We start from the raw sequence: 18,758 nt of genomic DNA on the forward strand, positions 1-18,758 counted from the left end.
CCCTCCTCCAGGAGGAGCTGTTGACACCTGATTCAAATAATCAGCACTTTTTGCTCAACGTGTATTCAAATAATCACAGCCTGACGGAGGTGAGTGTGTCCCCTCCACACAGGCACTGTCGTTTCAGCACAGAACTTGTGGGCAAAACAACAAAAAGAAAAGAAGAAGGGAGCCTGTTAATTTCCACAGAAGGGTCCACACCCAGCTCTGGCCTCAGACCCGTCATTTCATTCGGGGGTGGGGGCGCGGGGCTGCCTCCGCTTCCTACCTCAGCCCATTCCAAGAATTAAGACGCCACATGCGCAACACTTAAAACAGCGCTGGGCGCCTGCAAGTATGGGCACTAACCTTTGCCAGGCCTCCCAACACGGGTACCGCTGGCCTCATCCTAAAGGGCAACACAGCCATTGGCTCAGGATCACCAGGCCAATAAGAAACAGAAGGCATTCACCCTCAGCCCATCAAGAGACCGAAATCCGTGCCATTTTCACCAACCAAGAAAGGAACGCCTCTGATGGTAAATCACAAGTCGCCTGCGGGGGGCTGGCAGGACTCGGGCCGCCTCAGGCTGCACAGGACTGGGTCTACCAACGGACCTCTCCAGCAGGTTTTCCAACTATAAAATGGGAATGATTTACTTGGGAGGCAGTAGGCTCCCGACATCTGGTTGTATTCCTGGCAAAAAGTTAAGCCCCTTGTGAGGCAGACCTCAAGAAGGGATCCTGCAGTAAGAAGGGCAGCAAAGTCGATGGCTGAAGTCCCTCCTTCTCCCACAGAGACGACCTAGAACAATGGTCAGACTAACAATATGTAAAACTCACTCTCTGAGCCAAAAATATTGCTGATGACCTTGAAAACAAATAGCTAAAAATTGAATTAACCCTGGCTGTCCAATTTTTAATCTCCAAAATATTCCTGAACCTCCACCCTCTACCCTGATGTATCACTAATCCACAATAAGGCCTCTTTCCTAGTCCACTGAAACAGACTTCCCTCAAAATAACCTCTTTATTCTCTACTTCCACGATTATGTCATTGGTATAATGACCACCATCACAATATTTGCAACCTTTTATTTGGTTTTGTTTCTGCGGGTCTGGGGATTGGACCCAGGGCTTTGCATATGCTAGGCAAGGGTGCTACCTCTGAGCTACATCCCCAGCCCTTGAGCAGTTATTTGTTACACTATGATTTCCAAATAAATTTCTAGTGTAGAAACAAAATAACCACAATATGATAACTAATTATAACTCCATTATTATTACAGTAAAGAGTGGCTGGAATTAAGGCTCCAAAATTTTTGGTATGTCCTTTTTAATACTGTGTTCACCTTTGTAGTGGACATACTACTAAAGATTCCTATTAACTTATTTTGTTTCTGATAGTAACTTCTTTTTATTAGTACTTTTCCATGACTACTACTGCAAAGTTGGGAAGGTCCCTATAGGGTAGAAGATTCCATGTCCATGCTACTACTGATCCAATCTGGGTTCCCATCCTAGTTTGCCTGCTAGTAGAACGATCTTGAGCAAGCTACTAACCTTCACTGTGTTCTATCTGCTCACCCAAAAAATAAGTATAAAAACAACGAACTCCTGAATTATTGTGAGAAATAAGCTGGGTAACTTACCTAGTAAAGTTTCACAACATACCCTGGGTTTTAGTTATAGTCACGTAACTCTTGGCAAATTTTTTTTTTTTTTTAAATTTATAAAAGCTCAACTACTAAAGATATTTAAAATTCTACTCACAATTTTGCAATCTCCATACTTAAAAACCTGGTTGGGACTACTGTTGCCATTGGCCTATTTTTCTGCCAGCAGTAGTGAACTCTGATTATTCAAAAGTCAGTTCTGAACATCAGTTGACTCTAACACATTATCTGGGGGGAATAACACGTCTTTCCCTATGACTCAAGGAAAGGGGCCTTGTTTTCTAAGAAAATGGAACAGGCTGAGTCCTGGATGGCAGATCCTAACTAACTGGTGCTCACTGCTGAGAGTTTTATGAAGCCGGTGCTGCTGAGATTTTATTAGTAAATAAACCTCACAAAAGGAAAATTAAAGCTCCTGCCTCCCCCTGAGTATTTCCCAAATCTACTCTGATGAGCGGAGTTGCATTCTGTACACTCATGATCATTCCTCAAACCACACTAAGTGAATTTTGTCTAATTTAATTTTAGAAATTAAAAAAAAAAAAAACTGATTTCAGATTTCTGCTACTGTTCTACCCGTTTGGGGTTGAGCATTACTTCAGTTTCTGAAACCTACCCGAACATCTTAAATGAAACCAAAGGCCCAACCGCACAGACCTTTGCTCCAATGCTGCGGCTTCCTTGCTGTCACATTTGAGTGGCATCTTAAGTGACCAGAAGGAGAGCGGTGCTGGGGTGCAACTCTGTGGTAATACCTGCCTAGCACACTTGGGGCCCTGGGCTCCCTTGTCAGCAAGCCTTCCCTCACCAAATCAATTTGTCTGGCATGGTAGACCCATGAGACTAAACCAATGATGGTAACTGAACTGCCACATTAGACTTACGGCTGGACAGGTACAAGATTTGGCGACCAAGATGTGGTTATGTACACAGAAGAATTTCTTGATGATACAGACCTGAATCAACCAGTACCACTAAAGACACCATATCCAAAATACACTATGGGCCTCTGACATAAGTGGTGTCCTAAGTTTTAGCTATTCTTATTTTTACCATCATGAAAATGTTTTATATGAGGGAAATACCTCTAGAATCAAACATATGGTAGTCGAGATGCCTAGCAGGGTTTTTACCAGTGATGTTACCATCTTATCATTGTAGAGTCAGGCTTATGCTACTTCCTGGCAGGGCTTTTGACTGACTGACAGACCAGCAGGGTGAAATGCCCTGGGTAGCTCTGTGCACAATGTGCTGAGTGCCCTGTGAACAGAGCAGGCACACGAGACCAGGGAGCCAAAAGCACAGCGTTCAGCCTTGGGAGGGATCTTCCACAAACAGCCATTGTCCCCCACAAACAACTCTGCTCGTCATCCAGATGGGCACCAAGGGAAATCATTATGCACTCTGGTCAATGCCTCTACACAGACACACCACAAATACGATTAATTTTTGCAAAAGAAATCTAGAACTGTAGCTGGATACAGTGGCACACACCTGTAATCCCAGCAGCCTGGGAGGCTGAGGCAGGAGGATGGCAAGTTCAAAGCCAGCCTCAGCTAAAAAGCAAGGTGCTAAGCAACTCAGTGAGATACTGTCTCTTAAAAAAAAAGAAAAGAATACAAACTAGGGCTGGGGATGTGGCTCCGTGGTCAAGTGTCCCTGAGTTCAATCCCTGGTACCAAAAAAGAAAGAAAGAAAGAAAGAAATCTAGAACTTTTCCCTAAATTTAGTCTGATAAGCAGGTTTTTCTGTTCCGTTTTTTAAAAGGACGCTAATCCACTGCATTCAGTTGGACTAAGCATGTAGGAGTCCGTTTCAAAAACTGTCACATTATACAGTGATTTATTTATTAACAGTTGTGGCTGCAGGGTATCGACATCTGTCATTTTCCCAGAAAAAAATGTATCAAATATACATCGCCACAAATATCTCCACTTGATCTTGTGCCACACACTCACATACCTACACAATAAAATAAAAACTGCTAATATGCTTGATATTTTATTGCTTTTCACTAAAAGTATTGGTAGTTCATAGGTACCTGTTATTCATAGGTCAAAATTATTAGAGAGTTAAGAATAACAAATTCACATTTTATAACTTTGTCTTAATTTTTATAAAATATAGAAATTATAAGAATTATAGCAATAACAGATGCTACACAAGAACAACCTGTTCTTTTGTCCTCACAAGACTGGAATCCCTAGTTTTCCTTATATCTGGAATACTAGCATGGCTCTTCAGCTAGATCTATTATGATTTGGATCTGGAATGTTCCCCAAAAGTTCATGTGGTGAAGGCATGGTTCCCAGTGCAGAAATGTTCACAAGTGGGGCTTTGGAAGCGTTTGGATCATGAGGGCTCAGATATCATCAAAGGATTAATCTATCATGGTTGAATGGACTATGGGGAGGTGGTGGAACTAAGAGGTGGTGCTTAGTTGGAGGACGTGGGTTACTGGGGGCATGCCCTGGAAGTGTTCATCTTGTCCCTGGCTCCTTACTCTCTCTTGCATTGGTTCACACACATGGTGTGTCTATCTGTCTGTCTGTTTCTCTCTGCTTTGAAACCATGAGCCAAAATAAATCTTTCCTCCTTTACGTTGTTCCCATCAGGTATTTTGGCCATAGCAATGAAATGCTGATTAATACAGTCACTTTATCTCAAGTGTCAGGAATAGTGGGTAGACTGACTGCCAAGATGAACACTCCAAGGGTGCAGTGGCCTAATGCGAGAATGGTTTATCTCTTCATGCTGCATTCCAATTCAGCTTGGAAAAGGAGATTCTGCTCCACATGGTCACTCAGGGTCCCAGGCTCCTTCCATGTTGTGTCTTCAGAGACTCCCTGGACTCCCCACAAACACATATAGCTGGTCAGTAGATCAGAAAGGCAGAAAGCATGAAAAACATCCACTCTGAACTGTCTCCTGTTCCACACACATCCCATGGATGAGAATTTTCCAGATGGCCCCACCAAGATGCAGAAAGGGGTCTAGCCCAGCACTTGTCAACTGGGGATGATTTCACCTCCCAAGTGACATCTGGCAATGTCTGGAGACATCTCTGATCATTTAACTGGGGTAACAGGAATCTAGTGGGTAGAGTTCAGGATGATGCTCAACATCCCACAGGGCACAGGACAGTCTTCCCACAACAAAGAATTATCCAGCCCCAATGTTAAAATGCTGAGATTTTGATGAGCCTCTAGCCAGTCTCTGCTATTCATGCCCAACTTTACCATCACCTGCTACTAACACACATGCTCATCAATCCCAGCAAACCCCCAGGCCCACAGTTACTCACTGACCTGTTTGTTCCTTCCTTCCTTCCTTCATCCAAACTCTTAACAAGTCAGAGAACTCATAGTGGAGCAGAGGAAACAATCATATGCAGGATTATCCCCCACAGGGAGAAATGGGACCAAAACCAGCAAATGGAAGGAAAAAATTCTCCCTATGGGAGCAGGGGGAGGCCCCAGAGGCAGGTGAGAGGCAAAGGAAGCCCTGCAGGAGGCACAGACCCACAGCCCTCCATCTGCATGTTGGAAGGGCAGGGGGAGCCAGTGTTCCAGAAAGAGGGAACTGCATGAACAAAGGAATGGGGATGTGAAAGAACGGGATCTATTCTATTCTCTACTATGGGAGGAAAGCAGCAACTAAAGGAGGAGGTACTATTTTCTTCATATAGTTTTTTAATAGTGTTCATGGAAGTCTTAGCTCCTAGGATCTGACAGAATCTCTAATATGACATACAATGGATTCCAGTCAAGTGGCCCTTCCAGAAACAGTCTGCACCCCCAGACTTCACAGAGGCCCACATCAATGAGCACAGGGCAAAGTCCAGGGAATGGTGGAATCTCTGCAAACCTCCCAAAAGCACACCAGTGCTTTCAAATGATGTTGCTCAAAGTCAATATCAACCGGATTCAAGATGAGAGACCAATCCATCCTCCACCTTTGTTCCCAAATGCAGACTAGCACTAAGTCAGATCCTACCCTAAACTGTGTTATAAACTTTTTTTTTTTTGAAGTTTCCACTTCATCTTACACCTGCAGCTTCACTGGGTCAAGTCACCTAGTCTTGCCACATTCTGAGCTTCCAGATGAGGTGCTCAACACCCTCAGCACACGATAAACACTGTCTGTCATATCTGGTACCATGGTTACCTCCTCATCCCTTTCCCCCAGTTTCTCTGGTTGCTATAAAGAATACTGTAGAATCCAACATGGCATTGGGAGGAGAATATCTGATGACCTTCCATGTCATTTTAGAACATTATTAGTGAGTAACTGCAATTTGTTTTGAGCAAGCTGCTTCTAATTATGAAGCCAGCATCAACAAGTAACAGCAGTCATTCCTAATTTTGAAGCTAAAATTGAATTTTAAAAATGCCACACTCCTATGTAATTCTTCACCCGCCTTCATCCCTTGACTCCCTCTTCCTCCCTCCATCCAGTCTCTTTACATCCCTTGTTTTCACTGTGATCAGCTTTGGGAAAACAAAGTGTATTTAGCTATTAAGTGCTATAGATTATATCGAACAACACCAGTCACCTAGCACTAAAATGCCTCATAAAAGGAAGAAATTTGCTTCTTTACAAGTCAGAATCTCAAGGGAGCAATAAAATGAGGGAAGCTGACTCAGAAAGCTGCAGGGCAGTGAGCCTGTTCACAACTGCTTCCCGGTACGATGAGGTGGGATGTCCAGGTCGCAGGCAGAAAACCCATTCCTAGGACTGGGGTCCAGGTGAAACCACATTTGCCTTTACTAAAAGTGATATCAGGATCTGAGGGTGGTGTCCTTTCTAAGAGTCAAAAACAAACTCAAATGAAAGAGATAACTAGAACTAGGCTGAATCGGGTTCACACTGCAAAATTAATGATCACTATCCTCCTAATTTACAAGGAATCTCAACTGTCCGTGGACAGCCGCATCCTTTGACAGGCTCCACAAAAAAGGTGAGATATGTTGTGAAAACGGACAGATTCTTTTTTCCTTTGTTTTTTACTTTTGTCCAGTACTGGGAATTGAACCCAGGGCCTTGCACATGCAAGGTAAACTTTCTACCACTGAGCTATACCCCCAGTATTTTATTTTGTTTTATTTTATTTTGAGACAGTCTTGCTAAGTTGCAGAGGCTAGCCTCCAACTTGCAACCCTCCCGTCTCAGCCTCCTAAGTCCAGGGATTACAGGAGTGCACTCAGCTTTTTTATTCCCTCTTAAGGAAGACATTCTTCCTCACGAATTAAAAAGCACCTCATAGGGCAGTGTGACTGCCTTGAGATGCAGTTCTCGAAACCCGTATTTATTATTTTGTTATAAAGCCAAAGGTGTATGAAAAATTAACTTTAATAGATCTGACTCCACTGTTGGAAAGAAAAGGAAACTACTGACTACAGAGAAATGCTAACTCTTTGAACTAATTATTGAACAATGTTGTGTGTAGAAATAAAAGCAATTTACTAAATACATTGTTTGCCTAAAAGATGCCTCTGCCATAGACAAGCTATTTACCTTTCTCATAGATAAAGTCATAGACTGTGACGAAATCTAGCTGGTCAGCAACATACTGAACACGGTGTCTCAGTGTGCACAATGATCAGAGGGATCAGAGAGGGATGACATTAATGTCTCACAGTTATCTTCACGTGCTCTTTTTTTTTTTTTTTTCTTGCGGTACTGGGGATTTGAACCCAGGGCCTTATGCTTGCGAGACAAGAACTCAACCAACTGCGCTATATCCCCAGCCCATCTTCATGTGCTCTGTGCATGAGTTACACAACTGCAACCAACAAACAAATTATAGTTGCTGGCAATTTGCTGCAGGTTTTGCCTGCACCAACCTGATAGCCCTGGAAAAACATTTTCACTTCCCAAAGAGGAAAAGAACACAAAAGGTTATCATTGGAGGCATCAGCTAAGTACCAGGGAATCTGTGGCTCGTCTGAGGGCCTGATCAGTTTCCATCAGTCCCTCCTCCCCAGATATCTCCCAGTTATACCGTGCAGCCAGGACTGGTTCCCTTCTTGCCCCCACCTGGTATTACAGACTCATGACAAAATTCCTCTGGAATCTTCAGGAAGAAAACACTAGGTACCATGCATACCGTGCCTCCAGGCCACGCTACCATCATGTTTACAACTGGGCAGGTTTCAGAAGCATCCTAGCTGTGAAGAAAAGACAAAGCAATTCGTCTGCCAGCACTGTGTGGTTCCACCAAGGAGAAAAAGAAAGAGCACAAGTTCATACAGTAACACACTCCAGACACCCAGCAAGGGGAAGCCCAGAGTGTATCTAGAGGCAGGCATGGTCAAATCGACAGTGCCCAGGCCCAGAGAGATAAGGCCCAACCTACTTCGAACCAGTGACTAGTAACCCAGCCTGAACTGGAATGTGGGTCTCAGAGGCCCCTCCCACTTCCCTGTGCAGCCTCCAAGTTACTTTTGAAGAATAAATTGATCCCAACAAGTCCTCACTGAGTGCCTACTGCAAGCCAAGCCCTGCACAAGCCCTGCCAAGCCCAGTGATTTGCCGTTGCTTAACAGGACCCACTAAAGCATCTCACTACCTGTACATTTCTACTGTATACTTAATGTAAGGCTAGTTTGTCTTTATATTAGAGTTCTTTCCTTAAAAAATAAATAGTAATGATAAAAAAAAAAAAAAATCCCATTCCAAAATGTGGAAAGACACATTGCCTCCCGTCTACTTAACCTAACCCTGTTCTCTCCTGCCCTCTCTTAGGAGGTCTGTATCTCTGAAGGTATTAAATGTCCACATTCTTCCCATACCAAGCAATGTTCACAGAACAAGACAGGATTCCTAAGTGAGGTGGCTGACTTAGCCACTCTTCCTCAGACTGTTCTGGCTTTAAAACGTCAAATCCCACAGGGCACGGTGGAGCATGTCTATAATCCCAGTGGCTCAGGAGGCTGAGGCAAGAGGATCTCAAGTTCAAAGCCAGCCTCAGCAACTTAGCAAGACCCTAATCAACTTAGTGAGACCCTGACTCAAAAAAAAATAAAAAATAAAAAAGGGCTGGGGATATGGCTCAGTGGTTAAACCGCCCCCCCCGCCCCGCCCCAAGTTCAATCCCTGTACCAATAAATATGTAACAGGGGTTCACTTGATGCTTTGACTATATCCCTTGTGGTGTTCAAACTTACATGTTTTTTTCTTTTTCCTAACCTTCTTTCCCAACCTTCTTTTCCCTAACCTTCTCCCTGATCTTCTTTTCCCTAACCCTAACCTTCTCCTCCCTGATCTTCTCCTTCTTGATCTCTCCTCCCTATTCTCATTTTCTCTGAATCACATCTTTATAAGCTCCTGTTCCTGCTGATGGGCAGAATCACAGCTTTTGGGGCGGGAGTCCCCTGTGTTTCTCCTTTGCTAGCAAAGCAATAAAACTTCTTTTTCCTTTTTCTCAAAACCACGCCCTCATTACTGGATTGGCATCGAGGACAAGGACCGAGCTTTTGGCAACAAATTAATAAATTAGTAATCCATAAAATAGAAAGTTCCATGACCTAAGTATACCCTTGGTCATGAGCAAATTTGGGGGTTACCCTACTCCCATGAAACCAGACTTTTGGAAAGGGTAGTCTATTATATGATGCCCTTCACTTGGTTAGGGTTAGGGAAGAGTCAGGCCATAAGAGAAAGGAGTCTGGGAGCCTCAAGGCCAGTTCAGGCTGCCCCCAGGCTTCCTCCAAATCTCAGACTTGTTGCCTCCGGCTCCTTCCAGCTCTCTCCAGCTTCCTCCAGAGAAAACTATCATTTTAAACTCTGACCATTTAAGCAAAGCTTCACAGAGATTTTCCAATGAAAAGGCTTCAATGACAATGACATACAAAAGAAATCCCCATATAAACACTGAAGGCTATAATTATTTAGATGTGGTCACCTCCTTGGCTAGCTTAAAGGATTCTTCAGGTTAGATCAGGCCTATTCATCCGGATATTTCCAGAACTGCACAGTTACTGGTAGCTGCAATTTATTTAGTGCTTAGGGTGTGTGGTGTAATTCACTAAACACATATATAAATTGTCTCTTATTCTCACAATGAACTCAACGAGGTCGATTCTCCCTCATTTTGCAGATGAAGAAACTGAGGCTCAGTCAGTCAGACCCTATTTACTTAAAATCATATGGCAGAGCTGAGATTTAAACCCAAAGGCATCTCACTTTAAAAATTCCATGTTTTTAATCACTCAAATGACAGGACGAAGTAAGATTATAAGGTAAAGAAATCAAGAATTGAGAGAAAAGTATCAGATACATTTCTTTTGTTCTCTCCCATTTCAACTTTGCCATTACAAAAAAGATTGATATACATACATACATTAAGCTATAGCAAGGAGATTTTGTTAGAATTATGCCTGGCACTTCATATTCAAATACAACTGTTCACTCAGTAGGTTACCAAAAGCTCCGTCCTCAATCTCCAATGCCAATCCAATAATGAAGACAAGGTTTTGAGAAGAAGGAAAAATTTTATTGCTTTGCTAGCAAAGGAGAAACACAGAGAACTCCTGTCCCAAAGCCTGTGATTCTGCCCATCAGGGGGAGCAGAGGATTTTTTAAGAGGTGATTCAGAGGAATCCTGTTTCCTGAGATTAGGGTGGAAAGACTAAGGAGAAAGGAAGAAGAAGATACTTGGGAGGAGAAGGTCAGGAAAGAGAAAAAAAGCATGTCTGTTTTAGAGCAGCAAGGGATATATCCAAAGCATAAAGTGGACCACTGTAACAAATATATAATTTATTCATTGATGCTTAGTGTTTCAAATGCTATTTTACCTACCACCATAGGTGAACAGACGACTCCCAACCTTAGGTTCCTAAAGTATCGGTGTCATGGGGCAGGAGTGGACAGAGAGGTATTCACCCCAGTAAAGGCTGACTCTACCTGCATGGTTGAATTAGCCACCACTCACCTGAAGTGACAGTAATCCTTTCCCTCATGAAACAAAGAGGCAAATTCTCCAAAGTATGAAGATTTATTCATGTGCTCTCTGGCACTTTTAATCTCATATTAGTAGCCTGCAAGGAAGCAATTTGCAAATCTACCCCAGAGCAAAGTAACGGCAAAAGAACATCATGCCGATGACTGTTTTTGAGACATTTATCTCAGCTCCATTCACTATCCTTCAAACTGGGAATGTTTTTTAGCACTAATGTATTCCTAGCTGTTTTCTCCAAGCAGATAGATATATTTCCCTCTTTCATAATAACACTCTCCATAATCATCAAATGTTTTGGGCATAAAAGAAGAGTATCATGTGAATGAGTATTTCAGAATCAAAATAAGAGGCAAAGTGACATAGATGTGTGTCACAAAGATAATGATGCCCATGAGGTAATTACGAGGGTAGACGTGGTAGTTATAGCTGTCACCTGGTCATATCAAGTGTCATCAATGCCTGCTCTGTTAGCATGGGGATGACCCAGTAGGGTTGCAAGTCCTAATCTGCAAAATGTAACCGAGGAAGATTAGAGGAGTGAGTGAGGATTTTTCTTTTTCTTTCTTCTTTTTCTTCTTCTTTTTTTTTTTTTTTTGAAGTAGCAGACAAACAGACATTAAAAATCAGACTATCTATAATAGCTTTTATTAGAATGACCTTCAATGAAAACTTTCATCTCCCAACCATTGGTATGCACACTGCAGCCTAGTAACTCAAATTTGATTCAAGATTTAATCATTACTAATGCAAGCACAGGAAGCTCTTAAAAGTTAAGTTTCTTTCTTCTTAACTTTCCTTAAGACTACAGACCAGATCTTTTCTCATGCTTTCTCTCCCCCCTCCTCGCTTTTCCACTCTCTCTAGCGCACGCTCTTTCTCTTTCCTTTCTCTTTTCCTCTCATTTTCTCTCTTACCCTGCAGGGAGACACTCTGTTTGCTTAATAAACTCCCTTATGTGTTTAAAAAAAAAACAAAACACTACAGGCCACCAGGCCCAATGATGCACACCTGTAATCCGAGCTACTAGGGAGGCTGAGCAGAGCAGGAGGATTGGAAGTTCAAGGTCAGCCTGGGAAACTTAGGGAGGTAAGTGTCTATCATTCCTTTGTCACAGTAGGTCAAAATCATTTTCTGTGCTGTCAAAGACTCATCATCAAAGACTCATCAATGATTGAGTATTTATTGAGCCCTTCCTGTGCATAAATATGGTGGCAAATACAAAATGGAATCAAACCTCATTCAGTTCTCACCTTGAAGGGAGCTCGGGAGGGAACTGAAATCCTCCAGGTCTCGACTGCTATGTGTCTTCAAATCTGAAAGGCGGATGTAGCCCTCACCCTCTCCCCCAGCAAGGCAGGTACTGGGTAAGCAATGGCTGAAAGGCTCCCACGCACTGAAACTCCTGGGACGTGTGACTTGGTGACAGTGTCCCAGGATGTCTTTTCAAAACACCTCCTTATGTGAACTAGCTTGAATGAGTTTCTTTTCTTTGCAATTAAACAGAAAGACACTACAACCTGAGGGAATTTTATAAGACAATCTATCCTATGACAAGTGTTCTTGGTAGAATGAATGAAGGAGTATGAATGAATGAACGGATGTTGAGTGAAATTAAACAGAAGCAATTTTGTCAGTAATAAAGGATTGCTAAGGGCTAAGTGCTCAAGTTAATTAATTGTTTGAGGAGTTAAAAGCTGGACTGAGTCTTTAACAATAGGATGGAAGAAGAGGAAGGCTGACATTTCAGGCCACAGAAGGTGCTAGAACTAAAACAGGGGTTATGCAAAGCATTTGGATTAACCATCCCAGCTAATGTGGAGCTTTATAAAGTCAAGCAGAGTAAAAGTCAGGATTGGAAAGAAGTTTGGTGCTTGCTAGGGAAAACTCTAAAAGACAGACTTAAGAATAAGTGCTTTCTTCCACCCAAATCCGGGAGGTGCCAAAGGTTATCCAGGGAGGGAATGACCATTTAAACAGACTCCTGGAGTAAGAGTGGCAATGGAGGTGGGAAAGTCAGGAGGTGAGGATGCCCACTGTAATAGCCCAGGAAGAAATAAGGTTCTCAGCTAGGATGTGGCAGTGGAGACGGAAATCAAGGGGGCGTGGGAACTATTACAAAGATGGACAGTTAATCTGCGAACAAGCAGAACAGCAACATTAACAACAAGGCTCCCTTTTTTGGAGTCTGTTAAAGCTCTTAGAAAATCTCATCAACTCTTGTTGAACCTCAGTGAGGAGTAGGGTCAGTACTGTCATCTGCATTTATACAGGGAACCTGGGCTAGCCAAGTTACATTTCCCTGGTAGGTGGGAAGGAGATGAGAAGGCGGAGCAGAAACAAAAGCCCCAAACACAACACCTGGAGATTCTACTTTGTGATTCTCTGCTCCCGCCAGGGGCCCATCTTCATCTGACTGACTTCTCTGCACAAAGGTCTGAACCCCAGGACACCTGTGTGATGTGAGAGTAGGCTCTATCACCCAGGATATTTGTACAGTTTCATTTTTGCAGGAATCAATACATCAGTGGTATGTAAGGCGTCTTTCCCAATTCAGTCCTTCCACTCTCAGTGGATCATAAACAGCCCCCACAACTCCAGAAAGAAGACACTGCTGGGGCCTCAGCATCCCCAGGATGTCTAGGCCCAAAAACCATGGCCTTGAGACTCATCAGCATACACTCTCTGCCTCTCTTTAGATCCTGCAAAGACAGTGAGTCAACCAGAAACAGAGAAACTGAACATATACAAGGACTTATTTTATCCAAACTGTGATTTCCATCAAGGAAGCAGACTGCTGGGACATACGATGTAACTGGCCAAGCCACAGGAAGGAGCAAAAAAAAACAATTCCTCCTCTTTTTCGGTTTCTGCAAGGTTGTGACAAGCAGCACCAGGAACCACGTTCACGCCACAGGTGCCCTCAACCTGAATGGCCAGCATTGGTATGACATTCAGGAGGCAGGGACTCAGAATCGAAAATACAGAAATGAATTTTGGAGTGTCCCAAATATACTTCAAGACCAGTCCCTTGGGCCTGCTTTTCCTCCCGGTTTAGTCTGCATCACCCTCACTCAGTCCAGCCCAGCACTCTGCACTGGTTCTTGGGTGGTCTGGGCCTGCTTCTCCCAGGGGCTCATCTCCCAACTCAGAGGTCTCTCAAGCGCAATATCTTGTCACTCAATTGAAGCTGGTCCAGAGGGTGGCCTCTGCATCCTTCAGTTAATATTGTTTGTTTTCCCTCAGTCACTGGGACTAAGAGGCCAACTTGGTCAGTTGACCATGTTGCTTCTATTTCCAGAGAGCTAGCTATAAAAATGACTTCACCAAGGTGATTACTGAGCCAGAAGCAATACTCTCCTGTTCAATTGCAGGCATTTGCTTAAAGAACTAAACAATTCTTAAATATTCTAACCTATGCATGCAGTTATCTCAAAGTGAACATTTAAGTGACCAGCTCTCCCAAAGCATTCTCTCTCTCTACAGGCTGCCAGGTGCCTGATCCACTCCCCCTGGCATCACTCTCCATAGCACCCAGCTCTTTCTAGGGACATGCAGCAAGGAAGGCTTTAAAACGTACCACCCTCACAGCCAACATGGTGGCTAACACATAAATACGTGTCCTATAACTCTGGGTGTTCTTTTATTCCTGTAACTAGAAAAAGCCTCTTTCAAATTGTCTTCTAAATATCAAACTAACAAGATGACCCAAGGTTGCCTTAAACCCATCCCCGCTCCCTCTAGTCTTATCTGTTGCCCTGTAGCCTTTGCTGCAGAGACCACCTCTTGGGAGACTCCAGGCCTGACACTCCTTTTCTACCCTGGATTGTTCTCAGAAAACTCAGGAAGTCTTAGACAAGAAGCAGATGGTAAGGGAGAGAAAGTCTGTACACGGCACTTCTCTATTATATAATGCTAGGTGCGCAGCCTCCTAGCATCCACCTTGGAAATACCTACTGGCCTGCTACTTCAGAGGCAAAAAAGATTACTAGCAATCATGTTAATAAATATCATGTGAGCATATTGCTTGCAGAACACCCAGTGCCTCCAAACACTAAGCTGGGCCCTGTGGAATATATTTTAGAACCTCTTTGGGGCCACTAGCGCTGCTCACCTGTGTCCTATTCTCCCCTTTTCCAAGCAAGAAATGTTGAACTGTGGTTCAGTGTGTGTTCCTTTGGTAACTGCCAGAGTGACACCCTGCAGCATCTCCTTTCCAGGGCTGCAGTGATTGCCCAAGCCCAAGCACCCTTAGGCTCCATTAGTTTTGTCCTTGAGTGACTACAATGAGCAGGACCCACCTGCTAACCACACCGGAAACAGAGTAGGAAAGACAGAAACTGTGTTTAGCGCTGAGCTACGGAGGTAGTCGTTACTGCAGCACAACTGACCTCTCATACTGATATATCACTATTTCAAAAAAGAAAAATAAGAGGAACCCCCAATCTGTTTTCTAAATCTGATAATATAGAAAAAGCAGAATTTATTTCAAAATTTAAGTATAGCAGGGACTGTACCATGCCTTGAAAAGTGGAGGGTGCCCATGGCATAGACAGGTTCAAACCCCTCTGAGGGAAAAAGAAAACACAATGGCCTCCCAACCATGGTGGAGCCTAGCCATTGCTGTGGGATTCAGCTGACAAGTTTGAAGACTGTGACACCTTGACTACAGTCCCAGCCAGCTAGGGAGAAAAGAGCTCCTCACAGAAGCTAGCTAAGCACAGTCCCCTTCTGGGAAGTCCAATTCCACTCTGTTCATCCCTCCAGCTTCCACAGAACATGATCATAATCGGGTTCCACTTCTCCATCTCCCTACAAGCTCCCTGAAGGTGATTCATTTTTTGTACCTCTGCCCCTCACCCCCATGCGTTGGCACCTCTCACAGAGCCCATTATCTATCAGATGCCCCATAAACAACTGGTGAATAAATGAATTCACATTACAGAAAGACACAGGAGCCAAAGGTTGAGTCGCTACTTCCTGTGCTAAAGCTAAACACACCACTGCAGACACCTGGGGATGGGGAGCCTCCTTCTAAAAAAAAAAAAAAAAAAAAAAAAAAAAAAAAATTAAGCATCAGTACAACACTTTATTATGATTTATCACTGTACACCATTTAAAACTACAATGAAACCTAACATTGCACTGTGGCTATCTTTGTTCTTGGACAAGCATTTACATGTGCAGGCAGTTGTTTTCCCATGTGGAATTTTGTGTATGAGGTATTTATTTTTTCTATTTAAAAAAACCACACCCTTGTTTCTATTGCATTATTACCTTCCCTATTATCCCATCACGTGGGTTTTCTTCTTTCAACAACACAGTACACACCGTGCATTATTGCTGACATAAAAATCACTTGTCAAAATATCTCTATCCTAGCACCATATTACTAATCTCATCTTTCCAAAGCACAGGTCTTTGTTTCAGCGGGACTGGGTAATTCACCAGCTTCTCCTAGTGATTATCAAGTGCTTTGAGCAGGAGGATAAATGCTAGTGTCACTCTGTTTATAAAGTCACCTTTCAAAACCAAACTACCTTAGAGGTGAATGATAAATCTGTCAAGTTTCAAACTTTATTTTTCAAGGAAATGGGGGGAGGGGGTAAAGGGACTTTGCTATTCTGCTGCTGCTACACTGCAAAAAGGCACGCCAGAAGCCTTTGACCCTCAGCAATCTGTCTTTCTAAAAGAAAACCTGGATGCATTTCCATAACCATTCTTATTCCCTGCTACTTGTGTGGGACGCGCAGAGCTCTGTCCTCTAGTAGAGAATGCCAATGCCAAGGTGCCCGGTAAGTCTGAAGGTTGCACTTCTTTGCACTTTATCAGATAACCCCAAATCTGGTTAGGTTGACATCAAAACAGAACTATCCTTGGAAAGAAAAGAACAGGAACAGGCCAGTTTTTGGAAAAGAACCAAAAACCTAAAGATAAAATGCAGAATGAGAGTCTAAAGGTTCATGGCTATATAAATGGAAACTTAACTAAAGCTCTGATTTCTCTATTCTTTCTGGTCCCCCAACAACCCTCACTGCCACCTCCCAGCAACTTACTGCCAACAGGCTCTCTTGATTTTGCAAACTATGACAATGAAGGGGTAGGGAAAAGGCATTACTTCATAAGAAGGTCACTGCATTTGACCAATGCCCTAACTGAGCACTGGTCAAATTTATAATCAGCCTTAACAATATCAGCCTTACCATGACACCTTTCCAATAAAAGACACCCACCTATAACCCGAAGTCAAAATAAATTACCATAGATGGAACACCACCTTCTGTCCAACCCCCACATGCAGAGACCACTGCCTTTGTACTGACAGTATCAAAATTCCCATCAACCAGGTGGATATATACAACCCCCAATGCATCCTTTCCCCAATGACTTCTTCAAAAGGAAGGTAGGAAGTCATTTGCAATGTATTTCTCTGAAGCAAGTGTTTCTGCAGCCCCTGGGCCTTCACACCGATGAGAACGATGCTGATGCAGAAAACACCAAACAGCCCTGTGCCAGCACTGTGGGCCCAAATGACCCAGAGACGGCTACCCAGACTAGTGGGGGTTACCTGAATCTGTCACCGAGTTCCTTTCACTCCCTTCTACGTGATGACATCAAGTGAAAATGGTACGCATTTGGGAGGCAAGAGGCTGACAAGCAGGAAGCACAATTGAGACTGAGCTTTGTTCAGCCTGCAGTGAAATACATGCAGTAAGGGTTAGATACGCGCAGCACAGAAAGAAATCCAGGCACCCTCCCTGGCCAGCGGTGTCGGACTGGGTGTCCTGGGAGAAAGCGGTGGAGGAGTGGAGGGCTGGCGGGGAGAGGAGGGGGCGTAACAGATCCTAATTGTCTCTCTAGGATAAATAACCACCCCCTCCTCCGCAGTCTCTCCCGCCCCCAAGTTCTCCTGTGGCACTGCCTATACTAGCAACAGTAATCCCTCAGAAAGGAAGGAATCCGAGAGGCGGAGAATACCATCTTGGGGCAAAGATACGCTAACAACATACACTAGGTAAAGCCGGTCATATGGGAATGCGGGATGCCTGGTCACCCGCCCAGACACGCCAGCGCTGCATTCGCAAGCATCCTTCTTTGGTTTGCCCCTGTCCGCCACCTCATCAAGTCACTGTCACTCTGTTTTGCTGATGTCTCTACTCCTTCCAAACCCGTGCAGCGCTCCCCCCACTACATCCCCACCATAAGCCGGATCGGAGACAGCAGCTGCTCTAGCAGCACCCCTCGAGTCCATCCTGCTTTGTCCTGCCGCTGTCCTTCCAGGAGCAAGCGCCCCAGGCGTTTGTACTCCGCACAAAAGACCCCCAACGTCTGGCCCGCCGCTGCACCCTCTTTTCCCAGGAGGGGCCCCGGGGCAACTTCAAGGGGTAGGGAAGGCGCAGGGCTAGGGGACTGGGAGGGGACCAGCGAGGGACATGTGCGGGCTGGGGGCGCAGCGAGGGCGCGCGCGGCGCGAGCACGAGGCGAGCTCCCTGGGACCGGAGCTCCAGGGGGCATCCGAGGACTCCGCGGAGCCGCCGCCAGCGCCGCTCCCCCGCCCCAGCCGCGCGCCCAACTCAGCCAGCGCTCGGGAGAAACGCAACTCCCGGGACCACCTCCCCGCGCCCGCCGGGCCCCGCGCTCCCTTCCCCGGGGCTCCCGCGGCCCCGCCGCCCCAGTCACTGCCCAGAGGGTACCCCCAACACACCAGGCGGCCGCTGCCCTTTCGCGCCTCCCGGCCGCAGTCGCCTGGGGGGCGCAGACATCCCTTCGCGCCCCTCTCTCCGCGCGCGCGCCGGGAGGGTACTGGGCAGAGCAACAAACCGAAACTCACTGACCTTCCTCCGCAGCCCGCTCGGGCGCTCGCTACACGGGCGGCGGCGGAGGCAGCATCGCTGGGTGGTCCCGGCGCGCCCGCCCCGCTCAGCCAGACGCGCGCCGCGAGCCGGCGGCCGCCCGCTCCTCCCGCCGCGGGCTGCGGGGCGGCGCGGGCAGCGCGGCGGCGGCGCCTGCAGCTCAGCTCCACGCCCGGCTCTTCGGGCGGCGCCCCACCTGCCCCGCCGCCCTCCGCGTCCCCGGTCGGACACCGCCGCCAGGCGCTCGGCACCGAGCGGGAGCTTTTTGTGTCACCGCCGAGACTAAGACACC

General features: G+C 45.3%; 1 protein-coding gene across 2 annotated transcripts in view; it reads right to left on the bottom strand.

Moving 5' to 3' along the window:
• Positions 1–18,758, bottom strand: part of Rnf152 (ring finger protein 152) — a 97,684-nt gene that overhangs the window by 49,152 nt on the left and 29,774 nt on the right. Inside the window, exon 1 of one of the 2 annotated variants that reach the window (XM_047526581.1) lies at positions 18,449–18,728. The exons of the other annotated variant lie outside the window; for it this stretch is intronic. The gene's annotated coding sequence lies outside the window, so the exon portion shown is untranslated. Of the gene's footprint in view, positions 1–18,448; positions 18,729–18,758 lie in introns of those variants that run through there. 2 annotated transcript variants of the gene reach the window in all.

Source organism: Sciurus carolinensis, chromosome 15, assembly GCF_902686445.1.
Source record: "Sciurus carolinensis chromosome 15, mSciCar1.2, whole genome shotgun sequence".
In the NCBI taxonomy this organism is placed as follows: domain Eukaryota; kingdom Metazoa; phylum Chordata; class Mammalia; order Rodentia; family Sciuridae; genus Sciurus; species Sciurus carolinensis.